Genomic DNA, 17,720 nt, shown 5'->3' with positions numbered 1-17,720 from the left:
AGCAGGTTCCAGTCACGGCAACCTGATCAATCTCCTGGCCATCTACATAAATTCCCAAAATGACCCGGATAATCCGATTAGCTGCAGTGCAGCCCAGTCCCAATTTACAATAGACCATCTGGTGACAGGGTCTCCTCCAAGAGCAGCCCAGAAGGGCCATCTGCTCCAATGCTCCTTATGTCCTCGTGAAGGAGGCAAAGGTGAGGCCGACCACACACCAGCAAGCCACCCTCCTGACTTTGCATGAATCAAGACATCCTGAAATGCTCTGTAATTTAGCTGCTCATGTCCTGTGGAGCCTGCTTTGCATTCTCAGTGAACACATCGTAATATTCAGAATGCAAATTAAACTTTATGGGTGCCACAACCTTGGCCATTTATTGCAGTAGATTCCGTAATTGCCTGATGCTGCTAATACTGCCAAGACTACTTTGGCATTTTTTAAAATACTTTTGCAGCTAGAGCTGCCATGTTGATTAAGCAATCTTCGTGTTTCTTTGCACAACTTCTTAGGCTAATGTATTAGTTAAGGTCCTTTTGCTACAAGCAACCAGAGTCAGTCACAGCGAGAGAGTGACAGTAAAACTGAAGATAACATATATTAGTATACTCAAGTTCAAGTGTATTTCTCAAGTACTTGAGAACTAAGTAGAGGTAACATTCTAAGGGAAAATAGGGTTGCACCAAAACACAAGGAGAGTCAGAAAAAAATAGGTCAGTTTAAGATCAACCGGTGACTACAAGTTATACTAGACAGTAAAGTTGTTTCTTTGAATGATTTGAACCACAAAAGCATCTCCGGTTTGTCCCAACTTTGAAGAAAATCAGGCAGCATTAGGATTATGGCCAGAGGAGAAAAGTCAGGGCTACTATTGACTTATGTGAAACCTGTGTGTGAATTAGAGAAAGTCCCCATTCCTCTGGGCAGATCAAATCAGCCCTAGCCAGTGGAGCAGGCAGCAGAGTCTCAGGAGACATAGATCTGTGTTCAGGAGCCAGAAAGCCTCCCCAAAGGCGGCTGCCAGTGCCAGGCCCCCTCCAGGTCATACACTGTGAGTGATTCCTCCTTCAACATATACCTCCTTGTACTGCCTATTAGTAAACATCTCACTTGGTTCCAAATACACTGTCGGCATCAAGAAAAGTAAATGACAATGAGACCAAAATCTGTCATCATCTCTGCTGCCTGCTGACCCATTCCTGGAATTTCTATTAACCAATTTTTCCCCTCTGCATAGATGTTTATCACCCATTTATCATGGCAAACTGTGATCACTGGACACTTACATCCTCTTATAAAAGGTGGCTTCTGCGGACAAGCTGGGACCTGATCCTTCTACCAGGAAAGGCAGTTGCTCTGTGCCCTCTGGGCTTGAGCCCCATCCCAGGGGCTCTGCACCCCTTCACAGGTTCATCAGAAAGCCTTATCACAACCTTTAAAAATGCACCCCACAGAGTGGTCTTGAGGATTACATGTTCTATTATGAGCTTAGACACCTAGCACAGTGCCAGGCACATACTAAGAGTTTAATAAATGTTAGCTATTATTACTCATGTAAAGGAAAGTGGAGTGTCTAAGCAAATACACATTGAGCTTGGTTTTTAAACTCTGAGTAATTAAGGCCCTCAAATTACTTGCATCAATCACAAACTGTCTTTTGCTTGAAAAATGGCTTAGATAAAGCTTTCTCAATTTCCCACCATGAACCTCCTATGCTTTTCACTCTGAAATAAACAGAAGGTGTGGCAGAGGAGCAGATGTTATCTGCACAGCCCACATCTCCATGGTCCCCACCATCTCAGTCCATTCTGGTGTGCAGGATGGGACAGGGGCTTGGGGATACCGTCTCCAGGAGTGGCCCTCAACCAATGACCAGTGGCAACTGGTATAGAAATCCCTCAGTCTCCTAACCCCTGGTGGGGGGCAGCAGCTCCCAGAGCTCCCAGCAAAACTGAGCTCCAGGTGCCCATGGTGGAGACCTGCCAACAACACACAGTTAGTGCACCCTTCCATGACCACCAGAATGTGTTGTCTGGAATCACTGTCCAAATAAACCACTTGAGCCCTAATCTTGTCTGATTCTGGGGAAAACCCCAACTCAGACAGTCAGCAACATAAATACACAAGCTAAAAAAATTGGGCTTTAAACATATTTGTCTCCAAATTTAAAAACTACTAAGACACACACCAGTCAAATTCAAGAAACTCCAACTTATTCATCAGAAAGCCTTATCACAACCTTTAAAAATGCACCCCACAGAGTGGTCTTGAGGATTACATGTTCTATTATGAGCTTAGGCACCTAGCACAGTGCCAGGCACATACTAAGAGTTTAATAAATGTTAGTTATTATTACTCATGTAATAAGTACATGTAATAATTCTACTTTATGTAGAATTTGTTTGGGGCTTTAGATATTTAATGGTTTCAGGAGAACTTTACTTCTTTTTAAAATCTTTGGCTCACAAATGCTATCACACAGTGAACATTCTGTTCTTTACTTCGATCTCATTTGAGACTGGAAGAGTGACTTTGACCTTGTTTAGAGACACCTTGCATCCTTGGGCTCCAAGCTTTCTCTCCCGCACCCCAAGCTCCATTTAGTGCCAACAAAACATGACTTTATATTTCAAATAAAAATATCTTTGAAAAGGCTCATTAAAGGGTTCATAATATGTGTTGGTGTTTGAAATGAGTCTAAGGTGTATAAATGAATCAGGAACACACAGATTAAGTTTCCCTTGAAATAGAGTTTTCAAAAGAAAGGAATCCTTGGAAGAAAATAGTTATAAGGATTTACTGCTTTGTTTTGTTTGCTGGTTGTTTCATTTTGTTAAACATTTGAAAGACTGTTGAAATTTTTCTCTTCAATAAAAATACCCCTGAATTCTCTTAAAATTGCTGTTAAGAGACAATCATTTCTATGGGCAATAAATATTTAAAGTTCTTGTTACTTAGAGAACAAATTTCTAGAGGTTCTGTCAATCCCCCCAAAATTGTTTTAATATCCTAAAATGAAACATCTTTAAGGACTGGGCAATCTAACATGAATAGACTTCAGCATATGTTTACGTTTATGCCAAATTTATAAAGTCATCAGCATTACAGCTCATGAAAAACAATTTGTAAGAAAGACTGAAATTCCTTTACATTTTGCAAATTCATTTGCTTGACTTCCATCAAAGCTAAAAAATTTTTTTTGGTAAATTATTATCATATCCAAATGTCTCCATGTTTTAAACACTTCATCGTAATTAAATATGCACCAAAGAAAGATTTAAAAAAAAATACTTTTGCCTATGCATGACTAGGCTAACATGTAAAAACATTAAACGAGATTTTAAAAACTCATTGTTTTCATAACCTGTGCTATAGAGTAGGTGCAGTTAGACCTGAGAAAAATTAATTATAAATGATACAACAAATGCCTGGCCCTCAAATATTTTAAATTAACTTGCTTTGACAAAAATGTACAATAGTGGGTTTCTCGGTAACCTATTCACTAAGAGCATTTTCTCTTAGGTATTTCTAATATATTGCCTCTTATAGTTTGAATGGTCTATTACTTTTAAGAAGAAAAACACAGACAGTAATTACTTTTTCAATTTATAGATATATATATGTATTTTTAAAAAGTACTCTTCTTCCTTTTCACAAACAAATCCTAGTCTAGTTGTTCTTTTTTCCCTTCTGGTTACATCTCAATGGTGACCTCTCCTGTCTCTTGCCCCTACACACCCCACACATACCACATACATCACACATACACATATACCCCCACATACATACCACATACATCACACACACACCCCACATACATACCACATGCATCACACACACACCACATACCACACCACACATACACATACACACCAAACCACACACATAAACACACCACACACACATACCACACACACATATCACAAACATCACACCCCCGCCAGGGATTCTTCTGTCTCTGTGTGTGTCTCTCTCTGGCTTCCTCTCTTGATTCTTTCTCGCTTCCCTACTTCCCTATGTAAACCTCTCAAAGAAACTTACTCTTCAGAATTAAAGCACAAATAAAATAATTAATTTGCCAAGATTATGTTGATAAAAAGGAGCAAATAATAAATGATGATAGCAAGTGATAAAAGCAAGCAAATCAATCAGTTTTATAAAGAGTGAACACCAGCTGCTGCCACAGAACAATACAGGAGCTCGATCATTTAACATGTTAAATGTGAGTTGCAGTTCTGCGTTATGCCTCTCTGAGAGGCGTTAGTTTATTCAATAAGGACAAGCCTGTCTCTCCGAGGTGAGATGCAAGAGTGACAGATTCAGCTGGCTTTGAACCACAGACATCACCATCACCCTGCGATCCAGACAGGACTCACCGTCCAGAGATCCTTCCAGTCTCTGTGTTTCTTTCAGCGAGAGGGAGAAGGGGTGAAATCCACGGCAGAGAATGACAGAACATTTCAGAAACAGAATTTTATTTGTTCTTTTGTTGGGAGAGCTAATTACATGTCGATTTGTGACCTTATGTCTTGATAAACTTATATTGATTGAACAGATTACTTCTTGCTGGTTCAGAAACATTCAGACATATTTGTGTTACTACCTATATAATTTATTGGAGGGCACTGATGGCTTTAATGAAGTCAGAAAGTTTCGAGTAGCAGACGTAATGTAAGGCAGACTGCAATCTATGAATTTTCTAATTTTTCATTCTGGCTAAAACTATTAACCTATTTTGATTCATTAGCCATGTTTATATGTTTACATAGTGATTTATTTACATAAGCAGGTCTGTGTAAAGTAGACCAATATCCAGTGCCCTGTACAAGTTCAGGAAACAAGGAAAGGGGTCCAAGCTCCCAAGAGAGAGATTTAAATGTGAAGTTGGACCCGTGAGACACTCAGGCAACTGACTAGTGAAATCTGCAACAGTAACTGCAGCCTCAGCCACACTGGCTGCACCCCACTTTCTACTTCGATGGCCTTTGAACTTGTGGTTCCCCCTGCCTGGGCTGGCAGATGCATGCATGGCTCTTCCCAGATGCATGCATGGCTCTCGGCCCAAATGTCTATGGAGAAAGTTTTCCTGACACCCTAAGTCAAATATACAAAATAGCATCCTTCATCTTCATTTTATTTTGTCCTTAGCTTCCTATCTTCATTGGCCTGGTCCATAACTTTAGTTTTATTACTATATATTTTATCCACTAGAATTTATTCCTTTTTGTTTACTGCTTTTCTTAGCTCCTAGAAGGGTGTCTGAAGGGCATTAAAAAATAATTGTTGAATTGACTAGAAGGTAACTGTGAAGCATTAACATTATTTACCTTGACTAATGTCATCTCAATACCATGCAAGTCACGGTGACAAATGAAAGACATGGTCCTTTTCTTCGAGATGCTTATAATCTATTTGGTGAGACAAGCCTGTCACATATTATTTTAGCTATCTATTACTGTGTAACAAATTACCCCAAACATCAGTAGCTTAAAACAATAAATGTTTATTATAACACACAGTTTCTGTGGATCAGAATCTAGGAGTGGCTTGGCTGGGTGGTCCTGGCTCAGGGTATCTCATGGGGTCACAGCCAAGACATCGGCCGGAGCTGGTCATCTGAAGGTTGCCTGGGGCTGAAGGGCCACTTCCAAGCGAGCTCAGCCACATGCTGTCAAGTTAGAGCTGGTGTTTGGTTGCAGACTTCAGTTGCTCACCACATGGACCTCTCCAGAAGGCTGCTTGAGTGTCCTCATGACCTGCAGCAGGATTCTTCCAGATGAGTGACCCAGAAGAGAGCCAAGTGAAAGCCTCAATGTCTCTTCTGACCTGCCTTGGAGGTCGCCCTCTGCCATGTTTGTAACTCCCTTATGGTCATACAGGTGAGCCCTATCTGCAAAAGAGTGTGAATACCAGGAGGTGAGAATCACCTTGGAGACTGGCTATCACACACATGGAATAAATAACGAAGCATATGTGTCCATGTATAATTAAGTGCTATACTGTGAAAACATTCTAGATTCAACCTGTTTTTAGAACTTGGACTTACATAGTTGGAAAGGCTTAGTTAGACGGCAAATTTAAACCTCATCTGCACAAAGGTTCCAGATATTTTCACAACATAAACCCCATTCATTTATTCAGTAAATATTTATTAAATAATTATTCATTAAATAAATATTTATACATAATATTTATTAAGCCACTGCTTGCTGTGCTAGGTCCAGGGTTTAGAATAAAGCTCAGATCCTGGGAAGGGGGAACTTACAGTCCAGGGTGTGTAAGGTCCAAACTTTGGAGCCATAATGGTTTTGAGTGAAATTTAAATACTTTGTGCAGTGGGGCAAGGACCATCATCCAAAGCCAGTTTTTCTCTGGACACTAAAAACAGAAATTACAAATACACAAAATATCTGTTACCAAAAGTGGGGTCTGGCTGCTCACTGCTCAAAAGCCAATAAAGAGCCAAAGTTGGTAGAAAGGAAAATTTGCTTTATTTCAGATGCTGGCAACAAGGGTGGGGGTCGGGGGGGCAGACTCATGTCCAAAGGCCACCCCCCACACTGACAATCAGTGGGCAAGAGCTTTTATAGGCAGAGGGAGGGGACTACATGCAGAAACAGCACAGTCGGCTCTGACAGTCATCTTGAAACTGGTCATCCACCAATGGTCTGACCATCATCATCTTGATTGTTTTAAGTACAGTTAATCTTCAGTTCCAGGGCTGGTTTGCTCCCATTTCTCTGAGGCCAGTTCTTGGAATTGTGTCAGCTTATGTCATGGCTACAGTCTGGTCATCATGCAGTTAATGTCTTCCACCTGGTGGGGGTTTCAGTATCTATAAGACAGCTCGCAGGATATGGCTCAGAATATTATCTCTAGCCCATGAAGAAGAACTAAAGGTTCCTCTTTGCTTCATGATTAAACTATTATTATTTAGTCTTGTTGGACTGTTTTCCTTTGTTTCTGCAGTTTCTCACTTTTCTAATTAAACTAATTCTTTGGCTAAAGTTTTTCCACAGACAAAAGGCAGGCTGAGGACATGGGGGGCAAGGACCATATGGTCCTGCTCCATTTCATATTCACATTATGTGAATGGAAAATAAAATTGTCATCATACTCTCAGTATAAGCAATTTCAATTTAATAGCAGAAAGGTGGATTTTGGAAATAATCAGCTAAGTAACCTAACATCAAAAAATTCACCAATCATGATTACAAAATGTGAAGGGAAGCCACATGTGAAGGGAAGCCACATGACCACCTTAACAAAAGGAATCAGTAGAAACTGATCTTATTCTCTAAAGCACCTCTACTTCCCCTCCCATGCCCAAATGGGAATGCAACCAATTTTTATGGGTTTTTAATTTATCAGGCCACCAAATCATGTTCAAGACCAACGACTCTCCATTAGTATTTGTCACAACAGTGACTGACCAAAAGGACATTTAGCATCTAAATTAAGTGACCATTGATTCTTTTAACATTTTCTCTTCTCCCTATCCATTGCCTGATTTATTATTCTTATCTCACTTTCAGGCCCAAGTTTATGGCCTATGTTAATGCTAATTTTCCTCCCTCTCTAAGGAATTAGAGAACAACTACCATCTCAGTCATTTTGTCAATGTTCTTTAGTACAGAGATTAACCCAATGCACGGTTACAGGTAACATAAAATTCAAGCAGAAACCAAACCCCTAACAGTTATAGGATTGAAGGATCAAAAAAATAAAATAAATTTAAGAACATGAAAAAAAAAAAAAAAACCCAGCATAGCAGAGAAATAGACCCTCTACACCTGTGGTGGAACCAAGGACAGACGTAAGAGCCTGACAACTGTACAGACACACTGACTCACTAATTCCTCTTCTAGGAAGGACAAAAATGTGAATGGACCCAAAGATGGAATGATAAGGATGTTCATGGCAGAGTGATGTATATTTGTGAAAACAGCAACAAATTAAATGCTCATCAAGAGAGTGTTTCATTGTGTGGATATAATTATCTAAGTACACAAAAAAGCAATGGAAACAATCGTGTGATCGATATTACATATGTGCTTTTAAGAGTACATATTTACTTGGAAATGAGGTTGGAAGGATTTTTACAATGCAGCAATGATTTATCTGTAGTTGGTAGGATTGTAGGTGATTTGCATTTTCTTTTTCCTTTTTTTTTTTGGCCATGCTCCTCAGCTTGCAGGATCTTAGTTTCCCGCCCAGGAGCCCTCGGCAGTGGAAGTGCGGAGCCCTAACCACTGGACAGCCAGAGAAATCCCGATTTGCATTTTCTTATTGAGATTTTCTCTTCTTTTTCCACAAGCACACTTAGTGGATGCATCACATCAAACGCTCATCCCTACTCTCAACGACTTTGGCTCTGGGGTAGGCTGTGTGACTTGTTTGGCCAGCAGGATGTTAGCAGGCATGGTGCAGGCAGAGGCTTGGAAAGCACTGGCACGATGGACTTACTCTTGCTCTTGCCCCTCTGCTGTCTCCACAAGGACATGCCCATTGGGCAGATGAAAGGTGGTGGGTGAGTGAGGCAGAGCTGAGCTGCCCGTTTTCCCCCTGAGACTGCCCCAGCTCCCCAAGGGCCGGCCAGTCCCCAGATACTGAGTGAGCCCAGAAGATCAGCAGAGTCCTGCTCAGGCAGACCTGCCAACCACTGGCCCAGAGCGTGAGACCAGAGGAAGGTAGCCACACCCCCCCCAGCCTTGCAGGGTCCCTAACTCAATCACATGCTTTGTTCTCTGCTGCTGGCATTTTGTGTTTGCTGGCTGCCCTGCATTCATGTAGCCACAGGCAACCAGGAGAGCACGATGGGATTTGGAAGAAAAATCAACAACCAGCTCAGGTTCAAACCAAAGTTGTAGTATAGAACTTGCCAGAAGACATTTCTGAACAGGCTAGACTGGAAGAAAGTTTAAAATCAATATAAAAATGGAACTGATGTTCTAACATGTGCAAGGCACTGTGCCACGGTCTGGGTGGGTCACCAAGGGCAAGGACACACCCTGCTCCCCTCCTGGAACACACACTGCAGTCGGGGACCCTCCTGGCACAGACCCGGCTCTCAGACAGTCACCAATGACTGGATGCACGTGCCACCGCACTCAAGAGCTTTAAACTTGAAGGTAGTTAAAAATGCATCAGCTCTTCCCCAACCTGATGCTGAGAGCATCATGAAATCAAAAAGGCTGCTCCAACAACTGGATGAACTTAAAGTAACGAGGTCTCTAAGTTGACTCGAACAGAAGAAAATGATATTACGTTTTCAAGGAGGACAAATGAACGTATCTACCTGTAACCTTTCTGACAGCCAGAGACCCACTGCCATCGAAAATTCTGCGGCTGGGGTGCATCATTCCCAGCCAGCTGAGAGTTTATTAAGACATCGCAGACACCAAACCTTCCAGTCCGAGGCCGCCTGCTGGTAGCCCCAAGGCGCTCACTTTGGAAGCTGACAATCTGAGCTAACATCAGGGAATGGAGATGCTCAGACATGGGGCACAGACTGGCACAGGGATGTCCGCCCACTGGTCCCTCCCTCCCCCCAGTGCCTGAAGATTACAGAATGGTATGACATCCCAAACTTGTCCAGCACCCAGCACCCTTATGTGTTCATCCTGGAGATGCTGGGGGTGTTGCCAAGCCCTGCTGCCCTGTGGAACGAAGTGCTGCCTTTGGTGTGAAGGACAAATCTTTCCTCGAGCAGAGTCCAGCCTGCCTGGCCAGCCCTAACTCCCAAGATCCTTTCCCTCCACCCGCTGCACTCCGCTTACCCAGGTTAAGTATCTGCTCTTCCTGCTTTTCTCACCTCTGTGCTCTGTGCTCGTTCAGCCTGTGACTCTCATCCCCTCCAGCCTCCCCCTCTTCTATCTTCCAATTTGGGCTTTGCTTCCTAGGACTCGCTTCCCAACTAGACTGTAAAAACGATCATTGAAGGACTTCCCTGGTGGTGCAGTGGTTAAGAATCCACCTGCCAATGCAGGGGACATGGGTTCGAGCCCTGGACCAGGAAGATCCCACATGCCATGGAGCAACTAAGCCCGTGTGCCACAACTACTGAGTCTGCACTCTAGAGCCCACGAGCCACAACTACTGAAGCCCGTGTGCCACAACAACTGAGCTTGCGTGCCACAACTACTGAAGCCCATGCGCCTAGAGCCCGTGCTCTGCAATGAGAAGCCACCACAACGAGAAGCCCGCTCACCGCAACGAAGAGTAGCCCCTGCTCGCCGCAACTAGAAAAAGCCTGTGCGCAGCAATGAAGACCCAACACAGCCAAAAAAAATATTATGAATAAATTTAAAAAAAATAATAAAAACGATCATCACATAATATGCAACAAGCCAGGCACTTTGTTAGGTGCTTTGCCTGTCTTAGCTCATTTCATCCTGTTCTACAACTCTAGGAGATTAGCATCATTACTATTATTATCATCACCATGTATCCTAGTTTTCAGATAAGGAAAGTGAGGCATGAAGAGGCTGAAGCAACTTGCCCAGAGCACCAGTACCAGTGGGTCTGGGGGTCACATGTTCACTACAATATTACCAGTGCCCATCGCACTGAATGAAGGAACGAATGAAACTTCTCCTTGAGGCTGTTCCTGCAGGCAGAATTAATCGCACTCTCCTTTGCTTTCAAATCTCCACCTTAACACATTCTACCTCATAAAACTGGAGCCCAGTTTCCAAATAATCTGCACTGTCATGCATTGCTGTGCATTCATACCCTAGACCTCCTTTGCCGGAAAGAAGTCAGGCTTGCATAGATCAGGTGACCTCCAGCTCTGGCACTGCCGGACGGCAGCTGCTCCTGAGACAGGCCCAGGAGACCACAGGAGAAGTGGGCAGAAGGGCTGTGGGCAGCCCTCACCATGAAGAAGCACAGCCTTTCCCCCTCTGATGAAGGGGCTCCAAGAGCTTGCTGGTTCACTTAGAACCACCATCTAAGATGCAGGTCCCCTGCCAGCCTCCCCTCCTATGCCTCCCACATCTTAGCTTCAACCACAGCAGTAGGTGAGGTTGTGGTGGTTATGGAGGAACAGGAGCAATGGGCTGCAGGCAGACAGCTCAGCAGGAAGTGAAGAGAGGAAACGGTGGTCATGGGAGCACCTAGAGTCTGAGCCAATTGTGTAGTGGAAACATTGAGTCCCCTCAGGCCAAGACCTAGTGGGGTTTAAACATCAGGTGTTGCTGTCATTGGCCTTCTCTGCAATTCAAGAGGAACCAAAAAAGGGATTTAAGGGGGGAGTCCTAGTTTTTGCTTAACCCGCTCCAAATGAATAGCTGAATGAACATCTGTTGAATAGCTATTGACAGCCCAGGTCTAAAGCTGTCTGTTGACCTCAGAGTCTGTGAGGTATGGCATCTCACCTCTGGCAGGGGACACCTAAGAGGGAAGGAATTGTATGAAGGGATTTTGTAGCTATCTGGAAAGAGAGCTCCCTCTGCTTTGAGACATCCAGTTTTCAAATGTACTTTCTGCTTGGAGGACCCCTTATATTTTTCCGTTGCTCCATCACTAGATAGAAAATTCCAGAAGAAAGGGGTACAGCCACACACATTTCTCTCCTGCCAGCTCCTTTCCCTCTGCAAATTGCAAGAGGGTTATTTTATAAAATTTAAATGTATGCAATTTAATTGCGTGTCATAATAAGCAAGTGTCACTGCTAAAACAGACTAATTCTGATCAAATATTTTGGTCAGCTTCCTGGCTTTCAAAAGGTCTTTGGAGCCAGGGTCCAAATTCCACCTTGCTGGTTGAGGGTGTGCTTAAACACACATGGGCTCCCTGTGAAAGGCATTCACATATTTACTGGAATGCATCCAAAGAGACAAAGATCCTGACACTGCCCATCAGTATTAAGACCCTCCCCCTCCACTGTCTTGAACTGAAAGTCTGTGAGGAAGGCAAGGTGATTTAAACCCACAGCTAAAGTTCAACAGTGAGATGTCCCTTAGAAGACAGACGTTGCTGTTCACATACCCATTAGAGAGAAAATGGTGATGCTGCTAGTGACGATTTCCAAAGATTAATTTCAAAAAGAGAAAAAAGGAAATCTGATATTGATGACTAGCAGATGGAGTAATACAAAACTAAGACAAGTGATCATGTCAAATGCATAGTTACATTTAATCTCAATAACTATAACTGCAATGTCCTTAAACACACACTTGGTTTCCTTCTAAAAGAATAGTAGATAAAGTTGATTTACAAAGCACTTTCACATAACATTTCTCATTTTTTCCTCACAATGCTTTGCTTTAGAAAGTTCCACCCCCATTTTACATAAGAGTAAACCAGATGAGCATTCTACCACCCAGCTAGTAACCAGGTTATTAAACAATATAGACAGTAATTAAGGGCATGGGATCCGGAGCCAGACAGAAATGTACTCAAATTCTGGCCCTTCCATTTACTGGTCATATGACTTAGACAAGTTAATAGTTAAAATCTGGACCCAAACTTACATTTTGCAACTCATAATCCTATGACACAATACCAAAGTGCTAAGGAAGACACAGGCAACACAAGGGGGAGGGAAAAACATGCCTACTTTTCTCTGTCAAATGAGACGTCCCACCATCATGGGCATATCTCCACTCTATGTGATTACTGTAGTGTCTAAAACTACTTACAAGGAACAAGTGACTCACTCTTACAAGCCCTTAGTGATATGTTGGTGGTGTTGGTATACTACTTATTTGTAATATCTATACATATGCTGCCTCCTTGATAAAGCAATAAAGTTTCCAATAAAACTTACCACTGTGGGCAGTGCAGGGGTGGGCTGAGCCAGTCTGAGGGGCCAGTCTGGGCCAGAACCAGGCAAAGCTGGGAAGGTCCAGGCAGAAGGCCTCAGGCTAGCACTCTGGGTCTACCCAGGAGGCAGGACTATTGTGACAGTAGTTCCAACATAAGGAGAAAATGTTGCAGGTACAGCTGGGAAGCTGACACCACAGCTAATCTGTGAGATTGTTGCTGGGACCAAGAAGCCAAGTGTGTCGGTTAACTAGGGCCACAATAATGCCGTGTAATAAATGACCCCAAAATCGAGTGGCTAAAAGCAACACTCCTTTATCCTACGGCTCTAGAGGTCACCTGGGGCAGCTCTGCTTCACTCTGCAGGTCTACAGGTCTGAGTTCTTGCCATGGTCTCAGTCTCTCCCTCTCCCAGAGGGCTTGTGGGGGCACATTCCTCTCAAGGTGATGGCAAAGGCACAAGAGAAAAAGAAGAAACATGCCAAGTCTTGTAAGGCCTTGACTAAAAATTGGCACTATCACTTCAGCCCTATTTCATGGAGCAAAGCAAAAGGCCAAGCCCAATGTCACAAGGCAGAGAAGGACACTCTGCCCATGACAGGGCCATGGTAATTATGCAGGAGACTCAAAGAACTAACCCGAGCCAGTAATCCAATTAACTCTGCCCACCTCCACGGCCACATCATTATATCCCTCCAGTACAAAAAACATCCCCACCTCCATCAAAGGGCACCCAGAAGTCTCACCCAATTGTGGCATCAGGAAACATTTAGGACTCCATGATTACATATGGTCCAGATGTGAAATGGACCCAGGAACTAAAAGCACAAGCTACTGGCCCACCCCCTCCCACACCCACACAACAAGCAACACTGTAACAGAGACAGGATAATCACAATAGGCACCCCTATTCAAAACAAGGAAACTTGATCTTCAGCAAATCTGAAGTCCCTCTAGGCAAATTAGAAGAGTTCCCCTGCCATGGGAGTAGGAAGTGTTTCTTTCTCTCTTTTTAAAAAAATTTAATATATATATTTTTTAATTCTTTTTTTAAAAATTTTATTGGAGTACAGTTGATTTACAATGCTGTATTAGTTTCAGGTATACAACAAAGTGAACCAGTTATACATATATCCAATTTTTAGATTCTTTTCCCATATAGGCCATTATAGGAAGTGTTTCTTGATTGGATCTTGGTTCTGTTCCCATGGGAAAGGGAGGAGTGGATGGGGGAGGGGGTAAGGGTTGGGACCCACAGTCCATGCTCTCTACAGCTCCCGGCTCTGTCCCAAGATACCCTTGCCATCATGTTCCTCATTGCTTCTGAAGAGGACACTGAAAATTATACCTTTCATTGGTGGCTACGTTTTCCCAGCCTGCTTCCCACCTGAAGAAAATTGGACACACTCAAAAAGTGTTTCAGTCTCTTTAGTTCAGGCTGGTAGGACTTTGGTAATATCACTCTCTCTACAACTTAGTGGGCTTTCTATGGATTTGATTGCAGTTCATTCCATGTGTTAAAATCACAATGTTTTTCAAGACACGTTTCTCTCCAGATTTGAATTACTAGCACACTTTGGGCACATCCAGTGGCTGTGGACCCATGCCTCTGTCCAGCTGAAAGAGCTACAAAAAGTCATTTTGTCATATTTTGCAGTGTTACAGCCACACCCCTGATTGGGTCTTTGCCTTGAAGCCATGTTTTCTTGCAAGTCACCTGAATTTGGTCTTTGTCTTTCCTGTTATATAATTCAACAACCATTCCCTGGACTTAATCTTTGTCCCCAGGCTGTATCTTAATTTAAGAATCTTTTCCTGCCTAGACTGGCTGAAGATAACAGTTTTATTTTCTAAGTAGCAACTTCTGGGCTGCTTGCAAACTGTTCTTTTCTTTTGTTTCGTTTCTGTTTTGAGCGCATCTCTTCCTTGTAGTAACTTACTGTATGCATTTAAAAGCAAACAACTCATTCTTTCAAAAATTTTCTCTGTCTGCCCTTTCCTTTGGTTATGTTGCTCACTTCTTTGAGTGATTTTACCATGCAACAAATCAGTGGATGGAAAAATCCTAATATTTAGATTTGTTCACAGAGAACGTTGCACTTGGACCTTAAGACCAAATTTATCTGTACTAACCAACTCTTCTAGAACTCTACTGAGAGGTATCAAGAACTGGTTCAGCCCTAAAGAAATATTAGAATTTTTAAATTGTACTATTTCTCCTGTTGGGACCCAACAGAGAGAAAAATGATAGAATAGGACTTGATCATTTCAAAAATTTTCAAAATCTTACCTTCATCCTTTGGAAGGGCCACAGCAAATTCTACTGGTCTGGAAGTATCTGGAACAAAATGCTACCATTTGTCAGCCCCAATATGGTGGAGTCATAGATTACCTGCTATTTGGTAAAGGCAGTAGATGGCAGAATGATCTGGTTCTACTTAAAGCAGCAGTTCCCAACCTTTTTGGCACCAGGGACCAGTCTCGTGGAAGATAGTTTTTCCACGGACCCAGGGAGGGGGATGGTTTCAGGATGACTCAAGCACATTACATTTATTGTGCACTTTATTTCTCTTATTATTACATTATAATATATAATGAAATAATTATGCAACTCACCATAATGCTGACAGGAGGCGGAGCTCAGGCGGTAATGCAAGCTATGGGGAGCAGCTATAAGTACAGACAAGCTTCGCTAGATCGCCTGCTGCTCACCTCCTGCTGTGCGGCCCAGTTCCTAATGGGTACTGGTCCGTGGCCCGGAGGTTGGGGACCCCTGACCTAAAGCACTACACAGGTCACCTCAGATTCATGAATGCAAGGTTCTTCTAGAAAGAGCAAACAACCATTTTTTTGGTATATATATTTTTTATACAACAGGTTATTAGTTATCCATTTTATACATATTAGTGTATATATGTCAATCTCAATCTCCCAGTTCATCCCACCACCATCACCCCGCCCCCCCTGCCACTTCCCCCCCTGGTGTCCATACGAGCAAACCACCATTTTTTTCCACAAAGACTCTAGACTGATCTGCAAAGTTTATGACTTTGTAGCGCCTAGGTCTATAGTAGATGGGTTAACTAACTGTGGCCCATTGGCCTCCACTGCAGAGCCAGTAAGGTCAAGGCTATAGACATTACAGACTCTTGCAAGACTTGTCCCACTGGAGGCAAAAAGAGACTAATCCATTCAATGTACACAGTTTGTCTCCAGTAAAGATAGAGCTAAGCCTCTTACCAATGGAAATCCCTGAATGAATTCGGCTTCTAGCATGGGGCAGATGGACCAGGTCTTCCTAGAATATAGGGTAACGGAGCTGGCTTCAGTGCTCAACTCTACAGCGTCTGCAGGTCTAACTGGGGACTCAGCTTCCAATGGGTGCTGACCCTCCCTAAGTTCATGGAGGCTGTAGACTGGGATGACTTGGCCCAAATCATTCCAAAAAGGATCAGGTAGCCTCCTCAAACTGGACAAAGAGGGGCTCTTACTCGAATCCAAATGCTTGGGCAGAAGGCCCTGACATATTGCCTTACACCTCACATATCAAACCTGGTGTAACTAGTGTACATAGAGTTTAACTTCCCTTGGAAGGCAGATGCAATTTCCTTACAATGTTTTCCTTGGGGCACAACTAGATGCTCTGGCTATAAACGTAGGATACTGCTCACCTCTAGGCCTGCCCTAGAAGGCAGCTAATCATATCCTTGGTCCCAGACCCGCAGAAGTAGGTGTCACCTCTGGCTGTGCTGAAAGGAAGATGTTAGTCTATTAGGACCCAGAGGAGCGTGGCAGCGGCAGTCAGAAGAGAAAGGCTCTGAGCCAATGACATTCATAGTCATAACTTGCATCTTTTCCATGTGTTCCAATTGTTACACACACTTTATGTAGCTTATTATGTTTCCTTTCACAGTAACCTCCACTCTACAGATGGAAAGAAGCCTAGGCTCGAAGAAGTTCAATAACTTGTCTCGGGTCTCCCAGCTAGTAGATGGCAGCACCGGGATCTGAAGGCAGGCATTCTGTTTCCACATGGGATGTTATCTGCGGGGAGGGTCTTCAGCCACGTGTGATTCTCAGCCCTGAGGACAGAGATGTTAGTTGACTGCACCTTCATCCTCTTCCTGGGCACATGGCATCTGGAAATTTGAAAGCCTGTATCTTCACATGAACAGAGGCTCCCCCAGCCTCTTCTTGGAAGGAGACTGCAGTTTCCTCTGCCGAAGAGCCAACTCAAATGTTTGTTCGCAGCATCATTTTGAGCTGCCCAAGCTCACAAAGACTCCAGTGGACATTCCAGACTCTATCACTTAGACCACTGCAGAGTCGAATTCAGTCTGGAAATTTCAGCATCTTACGTACGGACTCTCACTTTGATAAGCACCGGCTGCTCCACCAAGAGGAATTAGCTATAAGTGATCTAACCGACCTACTAGTTGGGGTTTAGATTAAACACCTGAATTGTGGATAAAGTCTTGCAAATACAGTTGAAGTCATTTTTATAGTTGATTCTAAGGAGTAACACACAATGGGATCAATTACTTTTGAGATATTTCGTAGGCTGTGAATATAAAATCATACTGCTAAGGAAAAGTGAAAGAGTTTTTCTAAAATACTCTGGAGTAAATTCAGCTGGAAGAAAAAGGAAGCCTTAGCCTTCACTGTTTTAAACCACTTAGAAGTGAAATACGATGTGTGGAGAGACTGTTCCTAGTCACTCTGGTTCGTAGTGTGGTGCTGAAACATAGATTTTGTTAAAGCATTAACAGCCTAGACTCTCAGCTGAACTTACACAGTTTGGCCCAAAGTTGACATGTGTCCTACGTTTCTAATATGCATGTGTTCCTACCTCAGTGAACAGCACTGTGAACACCAGAAACCTGGTCCCATGCCTATATCCAATCTCCAAGTCCTGATCATCCACTCATGTTAATCGAGCCTGACTCTACCT

Source organism: Grampus griseus (genome assembly GCF_964374135.1).
Source record: "Grampus griseus genome assembly, chromosome: 10".
NCBI classification, from domain to species: domain Eukaryota; kingdom Metazoa; phylum Chordata; class Mammalia; order Artiodactyla; family Delphinidae; genus Grampus; species Grampus griseus.
This window is presented reverse-complemented; position numbering follows the sequence as displayed.